This window comes from Lolium rigidum, chromosome 5, assembly GCF_022539505.1.
Source record: "Lolium rigidum isolate FL_2022 chromosome 5, APGP_CSIRO_Lrig_0.1, whole genome shotgun sequence".
NCBI lineage: Eukaryota > Viridiplantae > Streptophyta > Magnoliopsida > Poales > Poaceae > Lolium > Lolium rigidum.
In genome coordinates, this window is record NC_061512.1 from 228,181,322 (window position 1) to 228,195,397 (window position 14,076).

Below are 14,076 nucleotides of genomic sequence, written 5' to 3' on the forward strand. Positions count from 1 at the left end.
ATGAACGCACGCACACACACCCTACCCCTATGAGCACCTCCAAGATACTGCATCGAAGAACTGATCCGGCGTGTCTTGAGATTGACGAAGTCACCATAGGCGCCTCGTTGTCGACGGGAACGTCGCCTCCCACTGAAGAATATTCCGCCTTTATGAGACACCAAAGTGTTAAATCTGGGATTTGAACTCTGGTGGGCTGGGGGTGCCACTACCCTCCTAACCATCCAACCACAGGCTATTGCTCATCAACCTGCTAGACATAGAATGTTTAGACCATGTATGAGGTGATGACTAATTGTTTGAACATGTACAACATGATCGTGCTGACAGTTTTCATGACCAAGGATTGCAATTTTAGGGTGAGTTGGTCGAGCCGCGGCCACGAGCGGAAACGCTAGAGGAGTTACTCCATAGCTTCGTGGTAGCCACATATCCACTCGTCTTCAAGCGGATATTTATTGAGCATCAGTGGGCTTTAACACGGCATGAGGAGAATGAAGAGTAGTGACGTTGTTTAGTTATAAATTGTGTTCGTCTTTATTTTCGGCAATTTTATTTATTTTATTACAAATTTTATGTGCATGTGAACATTGTCGTTTATTTGTTATTCGGATGTTATAAGGAACTTAACATTATTTATATTACAATATTATTATTTTCTACTCCTATGTGTTATTTCAAAAATACGTGAGAAATATATAAAAATGGCTTAAATACGTCGGATCAGCTAGAAATGCGCTAATCGCTGGAGTAAAACACAGTCTTTTTTGCGAAAACAGAGTCGTCCTTTCTCTGTCCTATCCGGGACCTGCAAGTGTACCTTCCATGTGACAGGATGATGTTGCCGGGCCACTTGGACGGACGGTGGAAATCGAATGTTCCTGGAAGAGTAAAATTCATCCATCGTACCTGTATTTGACACGTATTTTCAATACGGTCACCGGAATCAGGAAGACGTTACTTACGGTACCTATATACGGTGCACGTTTCATCTTGGTCACCGTCGTGCGTACAGCGCGGGGAGAGCGAGCGTACAGGCTGACGTGGCTTGGTCCAGCCCCACCTGTCGGTGGCTGAAAGCGTTGTGGTTGTCGAATTTTTGCGAATAACCCCTCGGGGAAAACGGGTGGCTGCCGTCCAAGCCCCTGATCTGAAACGTCAAGACAGGGCACCCCTGTCTCCCCGATCAGTTCGAGGCGGGTTTCTCTTCCACGGCCGCACGGAGAAAGGAAGAAGCAGAGAGATAGAGGAAGAGAGAAGAGGAGGCGGCGGCGGCGGCGGTGTTCGTGCGCGTTGTGTCGGCATCGTCGAGCGGCCCCTCGCCGGCGGGTGGAGCAGCCGCGATGGCTCCGCAGCGCCGTCCAGAAGGGGCTCAGCCACCTGATTACCGTAAGTAGCAAAATTCGCTCCTCTCGATTCTGTCAAAAAACTCTGGTTTTTTGTTAGGGTTATGGTTTCAGTGATGAAGGTGGGTAATTTTAGTGGAAGTTCATGTGCAGACGCGTTTTGAATCGGCTGATTTCGTTGGGTTTGGGTAGGGTTTTTCGAGGGTTTACGTTTGCGCGCAATTTCTGTCAGAATTTGCAAGGAAAGATAGGATTTTGATGGTTCGTTGGTCTGTTTATGTGTTCTTGCAGGTCGTGGTAGTGGATTATTCTCAGTCCAGATCCACCATGGGGGTTATGTTCTTGGACACGGCAACAACAGGAGCTACGTAGGTGGTGGTTCAGTCTAGCTTGATAATGTTGACAGTGATGACTGGTGTCCATTGTTTCTGGAGAATTTGGTGGAGGATCTTGGGTATGAGAAACAGGGCAGGATGACCATCTACTACTGTGTCCCTATTCTGTCAATAGATAGGAATGGCCTGGAGATTGCTTCGGAGGATCGGGTGGACACGGATGCAATGGTCAATTGGGTTGGTTGTGAGAAGCATTTCTTCAACATTTACCTTGACCATGATCAGTCCATTAGGGCAATTGATTGGGATGATGTGGTTCAGTTTCCTGTGGCTGATCTTCCACCAGTCATAAGCCCAATGAAGCCTGCCAATAATGTTGATGCTGAAGATGCAACAAGTCAAGTTGATGATGTTCCTGTGCCACTTCAGACTGTGCAACCAGAACAAGAAAGGAGGACAAGGAGCAAAACGAAAATGGATCTCAAATCACAATCAGATGATGAAGATGAAAACAGAGAGGCACAATCAGATGATGACGCTGGTTCAGACTTTGCATTGCAAGACTCTGATTATGATCTCAGTGATGATGATGATCTTTATGAAGACAATGTGGATGATGATGAAGGAAAGGTGAAGAAGACACAAGTTAAAGAAAATGTCAAAGTGGAAGGTGATGGTGATTCAGAAGAAGAAGACCTGTGGGCTCCTGATTCGGATGATGACAAGGTTGAAATGAAGCTCAAGACTTTCAGAAAGGAGGATCTAAGCAATGTGTCACTCCATGTTGGCCTCAAATTTGCTGATGCTGCCATGGTTAGAGCTGCTATCAGGGAATACAGCTGCCAAAACAGGAGACAAATCATTCTGCCAATCAATGACAGGACAAGGATAAATGGAAAGTGCGAGGCAGGTGATACATGCTCCTGGAATATCTGGGTTAGCTATGATAATAGGACAAAATGTTGGATGGTAAAGACTTATGAACCAAGACATAGTTGTAGGAAGAAATGGAATGTTAGGGCCTTCACTGCAGATTTCATAGCAAGAAAGTTCATGGAGTCATTCAAGGCTGACCAGGACATGAACCTAAAGAATTTTCAGAGACTTGTTCAAAAGGATTGGAATATGACTCCTAGCAGCGAGTAAGTTGAGAAGATCAAGGAGGATAGCAATGAGAAGGATCTATGGGGATGAAGAAGCACGATACAGACATGCTTTGGGATTTTGGCAATGAACTTAGGACAACCAACCCTGGCAGCTCATTCTACTTGGCCCTTGATGAAAATGGAAGATTCAGAAGGTGTTACATGAGCTTGCAAGCATCAAAGGTTGGATTTCTTGAAGGCTGCAGGCCCATTATATTTCTGGATGGCACTCATATAAAAACAAGGTATAGAGGGCAACTCTTATGTGCGATGAGGCATAGATCCCAATGACTGCATCCTGCCTATTGCTATTGCTGCTGTGGAAGTTGAAGATACTGAAAACTGGACATGGTTCCTGGAGACATTGAAAAAGGATCTGGACATTGTGAACACAACTCCTTGGACAGTCATGTCTGACAAGCAAAAGGTAGATTCTTTACTGCATAACATGTGGCATAATTTAGTTGCAGTCACTTATGTTTATCTTTGTATGTGTAGGGTCTCATAGCTGCAGTGAGGGATCAGTTTCCAGATTCAGAACACAGGTTCTGTGTTAGACACTTGTGGCAGAATTTTCAGGTACATTTCAAAGGTGATGCACTCAAGAACCAATTGTGGGTTATTGCTAGAAGTGCAACTGTTGTCAAGTATGAGAAGAACATGGAGCAGATGAAGGCATTGAACCCAAATGCACATGCATGGCTGGATAATTTGGACCCAAAGACATGGGTTAGGGCATTCCAAAGTGATCTTGCTAAGTGTGACATCTTGTTGAATAACAACTGTGAGGTCTTCAACAAGTAAGTAAATTGCTGATGCTTGTAATGCTTCAATTATTCTTGTCATGTTTCAGTCATACTTAGGCTAATTCTGTTTAACATAATGTACATTCTAGGTATATTCTAGATGCTAGAGAGCTACCAGTACTTGCAATGTTTACTAGGATTAAAGATCAGATTATGACAAGAAATTACACAAAAAGAAGAGAGGCCAACACTTGGACAGGTCCATTATGCCCTAAAATCCAGAAGAAACTTGACAAACACATAGAGTGGTCAAACAACAGTTTCATAGATGGTTCAGGTGATGGTCTATTCAAGGTAGGTGAAATAGTAGCAACAACACCTGTGGATTACATTGTTGACATCACACATAAGACTTGCACTTGCAAGAGGTGGGAACAGAGTGGTATACCATGCCCTCATGTGTAGGATAACGTTGCATAGAAAACAAAAATTTTCCTACCGCGAACACGCAATCCAAGCCAAGATGCAATCTAGAAGACGGTAGCAACGAGGGGGTATCGAGTCTCACCCTTGAAGAGATTCCAAAGCCTACAAGATGAGGCTCTTGTTGCTGCGGTAGACGTTCACTTGCCGCTTGCAAAAGCGCGTAGAAGATCTTGATCACGATCGGTTCCGGCGCCACGAGCGGGCAGCACCTCCGTACTCGGTCACACGTTCGGTTGTTGATGAAGATGACGTCCACCTCCCCGTTCCGGCGGGCAGCGGAAGTAGTAGCTCCTCTTGAATCCGACAGCACGACGGCGTGGTGTCGGTGGCGGTGGAGAATCCCGGCGGAGCTTCGCTAAGCGTGCGGGGAAGAAGGAGGAGTGGGGCGGCTAGGGTTTGGGGAGAAGGGGTGGCCGGCCTCCAAGGGGTGCGGCCAAGGTGGTGGCTTTGGTGTGGCCGGCCCCCTCCCCTATGCCCCTCATTATATAGGTGGAACCCAAGTGTTGGTGTCCAAGTCTTCGAATAAGACCCGAAACCAAAACCTTCCATAGGAGGGGGCAAACCTAGCCCAACTAGGACTCCCACCCAAAGGTGGGATTCCCACCTCCCATGTGGGGGGTGGCCGGCCCCCTATGGTGGAGTCCACTTGGGACTCCACCCCCACTAGGGCTGGCCGGCCATGGAGGTGGAGTCCCTTGTGGACTCCACCTTCCTTGGTGGTTTCTTCCGGACTTTTCTAGAACCTTCTAGAACCTTCCATAGAACCTTCCGCGACATTTTATTCACATAAAATGACATCCTATATATGAATCTTATTCTCCGGACCATTCGGAACTCCTCGTGATGTCCGGGATCTCATCCGGGACTCCGAACAAATATTCGAACTCCATTCCATAATTCAAGTACTACCATTTCAACATCCAACTTTAAGTGTGTCACCCTACGGTTCGAGAACTATGCGGACATGGTTGAGTACTCACTCCGACCAATAACCAATAGCGGGATCCGGAGATCCATAATGGCTCCCACATATTCAACGATGACTTTAGTGATCGAATGAACCATTCACATATATTACCAATTCCCTTTGTCTCGCGATATTTTACTTGTTCGAGGTTTGATCTTCGGTATCACTCTATACCTTGTTCAACCTCGTCTCCTGACAAGTACTCTTTACTCGTACCGTGGTATGTGGTCTCTTATGAACTCATTCATATGCTTGCAAGACATTAGACGACATTCCACCGAGAGGGCCCGGAGTATATCTATCCGTCATCGGGATGGACAAATCCCACTGTTGATCCATATGCCTCAACTCATACTTTCGGATACTTAATCCCACCTTTATAGCCACCCATTTACGCGAGTGGTGTTTGGTGTAATCAAAGTACCTTTCCGGTATAAGTGATTTACATGATCTCATGGTCATAAGGACTAGGTAACTATGTATCGAAAGCTTATAGCAAATAACTTAATGACGAGATCTTATGCTACGCTTAAATGGGTGTGTCCATTATATCATTCACACAATGACATAACCTTGTTATTAATAACATCCAATGTTCATGATTATGAAACTAATCATCCATTAATCAACAAGCTAGTTTAAGAGGCATACTAGGGACTTCTTGTTTGTCTACATATCACACATGTACTAATGTTTCGGTTAATACAATTCTAGCATGATATATAAACATTTATCATAAACATAAAGATATAAATAATAACAACTTTATTATTGCCTCTAGGGCATATCTCCTTCGATCTCCCACTTGCACTAGAGTCAATAATCTAGATTACATTGTAATATACCTAACACCCATGGCATTACGGTGTTGGTCATGCTTTGCCCTAGGGAGAGCTTTAGTCAACGGATCCGCTACATTCGGATCGGTGTGTACTTTGCAAATCTTTACTTCTCCATCTTCGATGTACTCGCGAATCGAGTGGTAACGCAGCTTGATATACTTTAGCCTCTTGTGTGACCTGGGCTCTTGTGCATTGGCGATGGCACCCATGTTATCACGAGTAAATGATTAATGGGTCCAATGCACTAGGAACCACACCGAGCTCTACAATGAACCTCTTCATCCATACCGCTTCGATGAAGCCTCCGAAGCCGCTATGTACTCGATTCCGTTGAAGACTTCGCCACCGTGCACTCGCTTCGAGCTTGCCCAGCCTACTCGCAGCACCATTCAATATAAACACGTACCCGGATTGTGACTTAGAGTCATCGGGATCGGTGTTCCAACTTGCATCGGTGTAACTTGTTACAACGAGCTCTTGGTCACCTCCATAACAAAGAAACATATCCTTAGTTCTTTTTAAGTACTTCGGGATATTCTTGACCGGCTGTCCGAGTGCTCCATTCCTCGGATCACTTTGATATCTGCTAGTCAAACTAACGAGCATGTGCTATATCCGGTCTTGTACATAGCATGGCATACATAATAGAGCCTACTCGCCGAAGCATAGGGGATCTGATTCATCCTTTCTCTTTCTTCGCCGTAGCCGGTCCTTGAGTCTTACTCAAGACCTTGCCTGGTAACATAGGTAAAAACCCTTTCTTACTTTCGTCCATTCTAAACTTCTTTAGAATCTTGTCCAGGTATGTACTCTGTGATAGCCCTATTAGACGTCTTGATCTATCTCTATAAATCTTGATGCCTAATATATACGATGCTTCACCAAGGTCTTTCATTGAAAAACTGTTATTCAAATAACCTTTTACCCTGCTTAATAGTTCTATATCATCCCCGATCAATAATATGTCATCTACATATAATATCGGGAATGCTACAGAGCTCCCACTCACTTTCTTGTAAATACGAGGCCTCTCCATGACACCTGTATAAACCCGAAGTCTTTGATCACCTTATCAAAGCGTCGGTTCCAACTTCTCGATGCTTGCTTCGGTCCATAGATTGAACGCTGAAGTTTGCATACTTTGTCGGCATTTTTAGGATCGACAAAACCTTTGGGTTGTACCATATACAACTCTTCCTCAATGTCTCCATTAAGGAACGCCGTTTTGACATCCATCTGCCAAATCTCATAATCGAAAAATGCAGCTATTGCTAACAAAATCCTCACAGATTTTAGCTTCGCTACTGGTGAGAAAGTCTCATCATAGTCAACACCTTGAATTTGTCGGAAACCCTTTGCGACAAGTCGAGCTTTATAGACAGTAATATTACCATCAGCATCTGTTTTTCTCTTGAAGATCCATTTATTTTCGACAGCCTTTCGGCTATCAGGTAAGTCTACCAAAGTCCATACTTTGTTATCATACATGGATCCCATTTCGGATTTCATGGCTTCTTGCCATTTGTTGGAATCTAGGCTCATCATCGCTTCTTCATACGTCGCAGGGTCCTCATCATTGTTATCTACAATCATGACATTTAGACAAGGATCATACCAATCGGGAGTGGCACGTTCCCTTGTCGATCCGCGAGGTTCGAGTAGTTTCCTCGTTCGAAGTTTCATGATCATTATCATTAGCTTCCTCTGTTGCCGGTGTAGGCGGTACGGTACAACTTCCGTGCTTGCGCTACTGCGATCAACGAGTATAGATTCATCAATCTCATCGAGTTCTACTTTTCTTCCGAGTCACTTCTTTAGTGAGAAATTCTTTCTCAAGAAAGGTTCCGTTCTTAGCAACAAAGATTTTGCCTTCGGATCCGTGATAGAAAGTGTACCCTATAGTTTCCTTAGGGTATCCTATGAAGACGCATTTCTCCGCTTTGGGTTCTAGCTTGTCCGGTTGTAACTTCTTTACATAGGCTTCGCAACCCCAAACTTTCGGGAACGACGAGCTTAGGTTTCTTATTAAACCATAATTCATACGGTGTCGTTTCTACGGATTTTGATGGTGCTCTATTTAAAGTGAATGCGGCTGTCTCTAATGCATAACTCCAAAAAGATAACGGCAAATCAGTAAGAGACATCATACTACGAACCATATCTAAGAGAGTTCGATTACGACGTTCGGACACACCGTTTCGTTGTGGTGTTCCCGGCGGTGTCAATTGTGAAAGTATTCCGCATTTCTTTAAATGCATGCCAAACTCATAACTCAGATATTCACCTCCACGATCGGATCGTAGAAATTTGATCTTCTTGTTACGTTGATTTTCTACTTCACTTTGAAATTCCTTAAACTTCTCGAAAGTTTCGGATTTATGTTTCATGAAATAGATATACCCATATCTACTCAGATCATCTGTGAAGGTTAGAACATAACGATAACCACCACGCGATGCTACGCTCATTGGTCCACATACATCGGTATGTATGATTTCCAATAAGTCAGTAGCTCGCTCCATCATACCAGAAAATGGAGTCTTTGTCATTTTTCCCATTAGACATGCTTCGCATGTATCAAGTGACTCAAAGTCAAGTGATTCAAGTAATCCATCGGTATGGGGTTTCTTCATGCGTTTCACTCCAATATGACCAAGACGACAGTGCCACATATAAGTAGAATTATCATTAAGTTTAATTCGCTTAGCATCAATGTTATGTATATGTGTATCACTACTATCGAGATCTAATAGAAATAAGCCATTCTTTTGTGGTGCTCGACCATAAAAGATATTATTCATAAAAATAGAACAACCATTATTCTCAGACTTGAATGAATAACCGTTTTGCATTAAACAAGATCCAGATATAATGTTCATGCTCAACGCGGTACATAATAACAATTATTTAGGCTTAAAACTAATCCCGAAGGTAGATGTAGAGGAAGTGTCCCGATTGCGATCACATTGACCTTGGATCCGTTTCCAACGCGCATCGTCACTTCATCTTTCAGCGAGTTGTCGTTTATTCTTTAGTTCTGTTTCGAGTTACAAATATGAGCAACCGAACCAGTATCAAATACCCAGGTACTAGAACGAGAACCAGTGAGATAAACATCTATAACATGTATATCAGATATACCTTCTTTCTTTTTCTTGACAAGGCCGCTCTTCAGATCAGCCAGATACTTGGAGCAATTACGCTTCCAGTGTCCCTTCTCCTTGCAGTAATAGCACTCAGCATCAGGCTTAGGGCCGTTCTTAGGTTTCATAGGAGGCGTGGCAGCTTTCTTGCCACCCTTCTTGAATTTTCCCTTAGACTTGCCCTGTTTCTTGAAGCCGGTGGTCTTGTTGACCATCAACACTTGGTGCTCTTTCTTGATCTCAATCTCGGCAGCTTTTAGCATGCCAAAGAGTTCGAGTAACTCCTTGTTCATGTTCCGCATATTGTAGTTCATCACAAAGTTCTTGTAACTTGGTGGCGGTGATTGAAGGACACGATTAATCCCCGATCTGTTAGGAATCACTATTCCCAAGTCACCGAGTTTCTTCGCATGCCCGGTCATGGCGAGCATGTGCTCACTAACGGAGATGCCTTCTTCCATCATACAGATTGAAGAAATGTTTCGATGCTTCATAGCATTCCACGCCGCATGAGTCTCGAATATAGCTTTCGGCTCATTCATCAACTCATGAGGATCATGGTGCTCAAAACGTTTTTGAAGATCGGATTCCAGATCGCACGAGGATGGCACACCGAACTTGAGAGTACCGAGTTTTCCGAGTTGCGTAAACAGCTTTTACTTCATCGGATTCATCTTCTGCGGGAGGGTCACCTAGCGGTGCATCAAGCACAAATTGCAGATTTCCGCCGGAGAGGAAGATCCTCACATGACGGAACCAATCGGTGAAGTTGCTACCGTTGCTCTTAAGTTTCTCTTTCTCTAGGAAGCTGATTAAAATTGATTGAGGACGCCATCTCTACAACATATATTTGCAATAGTTTAGACTAAGTTTATGACAAATTGAGTTCAAATTTTAATTCAACATAATTAAAACCCTAGGTGAACTCCCACTCAAAACAATATCCCTCGCATTGTCTTAGTGATCACACGAACCAAATCCACCGCACCTAAACCCGATCATCACGAGAAAAGGTGTGATTTCAATGGCGAACACTCATAGTGTTCATCATATCAACCATATGATTCATGCTCTACCTTTCGGTATCACGTGTTCCGAGACCATGTCTGTACATGCTAGGCTCGTCAAGGCCACCTTAGTATCCGCATGTGCAAAAGCTGTCTTGCACCCGTTGTATGTACTTATCGAATCTATCACACCCGATCATCACGAGATGTTTCGAAACGATAAGACTTAATAACGGTGCTACTAAGGATGAACACTTTATTATCTTGAGATTTTAGTGAGGGATCATCTTATAATGCTACCGTCGCGATCTAAGCAAAATAAGATGCATAAAAAGGATTAACATCACATGCAGTTCATATGTGATATGATATGGCCCTTTTGTTCTTGCGCCTTTGATCTTCATCTCCAAAGCACGGATATGATCTCCATCATCTTCGGGCATGATCTCCATCATCGTCGGCGTAGCACCAAGGTCAATGGCGCCGTCTTCATGATTGTCCTCCATGTAGCAACTATTACAACTACTTTGAAATACTACTCAACATGAAATTTAAAGACAACCATAAGGCTCCTGCCGGTTGCCACAATACAATAATGATCATCTCATACATATTCATCATCATATCATGGCCATATCACATCACCAAACCCTGCAAAAACAAGTTAGACGCTCTCTAATTTGGTTTGCATATTTTACGTGGTTTAGGGTTTTCGAGAGAGATCTAATCTACCTACGAACTTGAACCACAACGTTGATACTAATGTTTTCAATAGAAGAGTAAATTGAATCTTTACTATAGTAGGAGAGACGAGACACCCGCAAAGCCTCTTATGCAATACAAGTTGCATGTCGAACGAGGAACAAGTCTCATGAACGCGGTCATGTAAAGTTAGTCCGAGCCGCTTCATCCCACTATGCCATAAAGATGCAAAGTACTCAAACTAAAGATAACAAGAGCATCAACGCCCACAAACCATTGTGTTCTACTCGTGCAACCATCTATGCATAGACACGGCTGCGATACCACTCTGTAGGATAACGTTGCATAGAAAACAAAAATTTTCCTACCGCGAACACGCAATCCAAGCCAAGATGCAATCTAGAAGACGGTAGCAACGAGGGGGTATCGAGTCTCACCCTTGAAGAGATTCCAAAGCCTACAAGATGAGGCTCTTGTTGCTGCGGTAGACGTTCACTTGCCGCTTGCAAAAGCGCGTAGAAGATCTTGATCACGATCGGTTCCGGCGCCACGAACGGGCAGCACCTCCGTACTCGGTCACACGTTCGGTTGTTGATGAAGACGACGTCCACCTCCCCGTTCCAGCGGGCAGCGGAAGTAGTAGCTCCTCTTGAATCCGACGGCACGACGGCGTGGTGTCGGTGGCGATGGAGAATCCGGCGGAGCTTCGCTAAGCGTGCGGGGAAGAAGGAGGAGTGGGGCGGCTAGGGTTTGGGGAGAGGGGTGGCCGGCCTCCAAGGGGTGCGGCCAAGGTGGTGGCTTTGGTGTGGCCGGCCCCCTCCCCTATGCCCCTCATTATATAGGTGGAACCCAAGTGTTGGTGTCCAAGTCTTCGAATAAGACCCGAAACCAAAACCTTCCATAGGAGGGGGAAACCTAGCCCAACTAGGACTCCCACCCAAAGGTGGGATTCCCACCTCCCATGTGGGGGGTGGCCGGCCCCTTATGGTGGAGTCCACTTGGGACTCCACCCCCACTAGGGCTGGCCGGCCATGGAGGTGGAGTCCCTTGTGGACTCCACCTTCCTTGGTGGTTTCTTCCGGACTTTTCTAGAACCTTCTAGAACCTTCCATAGAACCTTCCGCGACATTTTATTCACATAAAATGACATCCTATATATGAATCTTATTCTCCGGACCATTCCGGAACTCCTCGTGATGTCCGGGATCTCATCCGGGACTCCGAACAAATATTCGAACTCCATTCCATAATTCAAGTACTACCATTTCAACATCCAACTTTAAGTGTGTCACCCTACGGTTCGAGAACTATGCGGACATGGTTGAGTACTCACTCCGACCAATAACCAATAGCGGGATCTGGAGATCCATAATGGCTCCCACATATTCAACGATGACTTTAGTGATCGAATGAACCATTCACATATATTACCAATTCCCTTTGTCTCGCGATATTTTACTTGTTCGAGGTTTGATCTTCGGTATCACTCTATACCTTGTTCAACCTCGTCTCCCGACAAGTACTCTTTACTCGTACCGTGGTATGTGGTCTCTTATGAACTCATTCATATGCTTGCAAGACATTAGACGACATTCCACCGAGAGGGCCCGAGTATATCTATCCGTCATCGGGATGGACAAATCCCATTGTTGATCCATATGCCTCAACTCATACTTTCCGGATACTTAATCCCACCTTTATAGCCACCCATTTACGCAGTGGTGTTTGGTGTAATCAAAGTACCTTTCCGGTATAAGTGATTTACATGATCTCATGGTCATAAGGACTAGGTAACTATGTATCGAAAGCTTATAGCAAATAACTTAATGACGAGATCTTATGCTACGCTTAAATGGGTGTGTCCATTATATCATTCACACAATGACATAACCTTGTTATTAATAACATCCAATGTTCATGATTATGAAACTAATCATCCATTAATCAACAAGCTAGTTTAAGAGGCATACTAGGGACTTCTTGTTTGTCTACATATCACACATGTACTAATGTTTCGGTTAATACAATTCTAGCATGATATATAAACATTTATCATAAACATAAAGATATAAATAATAACAACTTTATTATTGCCTCTAGGGCATATCTCCTTCATCATGCTATCTCATGCATGAGGGAAGAGGACTGGAACCCTGCTGACTATGTTCACAAGTGTTATTCTGTTGAAATGTACAAGAAAGCCTATGGCCCAATTGTCTATCCTTGCAAAGACAATTCAGAGTGGGTGAAGATGAATGGGCCAGCAGTACTACCTCCTGAGTACAAGAAACATGTTGGGAGGCCAACAAGGTGTAGAAGGAAGGCCCCCTATGAAGTAGTTACAAGAGGTGGAGGAAGAAGTATGAGTAGGCATGGAACAATTATCCACTGCTCATACTGTTCTGAGCCTGGTCATAATTGTGGAGGCTGTAAGTGGAAGAAGGCTGGCCTCCTAGCACCTAATTCTACCAGCATGCCACCTCCTCCCCCAGGAACAAACCCTACCACAGCACAGCAAGAGGAGCATCAGCCAGATTCTAACAATGTGAATACAACTACTATTGAGGATCCAGTGGTGGAATCCATGTCTCAGCAGGTATAAATTCAGTTGTAAATTCAGTACTTGTATTAATTTCCTTGTTTTTCAGTTCCTTTTTCACTTGTGTTCTGTGATGTTGCAGAGAACAATGCCTAGGCAGACAACTGCAATGCCAATACCAGAATCAAGTTTCATCACTGCACAAAGGAGCATGAGTCAACCTGAAGCAAGAGCAAATACTGTGAGGCAGTGGTCACTAGCGTAGCACTCGCGAGCCATGAGGCAGCAGAAGGACGTAGAGCTTGAGGAGAAGAAGACCGCCATCTTAGAAGCCAGGTATACAGAGAGATTGAGGAGAGCTGATGAGAAAGCTAAGAAGCAAGAGGAGGAGAAGAAGAGAAAGGAAGAGCTAGCCAAAGTCAGAGCACAAGAAGCAGCTCAGAAGAGGGAGAAGAAGAGGTATGATATGGAGCTAAACAAGAAAGCTAGAGCTATTACAAGGAAGATTGTGAAAGACACCAAGAAGGAGCTTGCTCAAGAAAAGAAGGAGGCTGAGAAGAAAAGGAAGAAAGAAGCTGAAGAAGCAAAGAAGGCAGAGAAGCAAAGAGTTGCAGAGGAGAATGCTGCAAAAAGAGCAAAATATTCTGAACAGCTAAGAAACTCAGAAGTGATCACTGATTTGGGTGATGGATCTGGAGTAGTCCAAGTGTCAGTCAAGAGGGTGAACATGTTCGATGAGTTTAGGCCAAAGTAGAGTAGAATTAGCTTACTGCAATGCTCATGGTGCTTGTAATGCTGTGATACTTCTCATTTTGCTT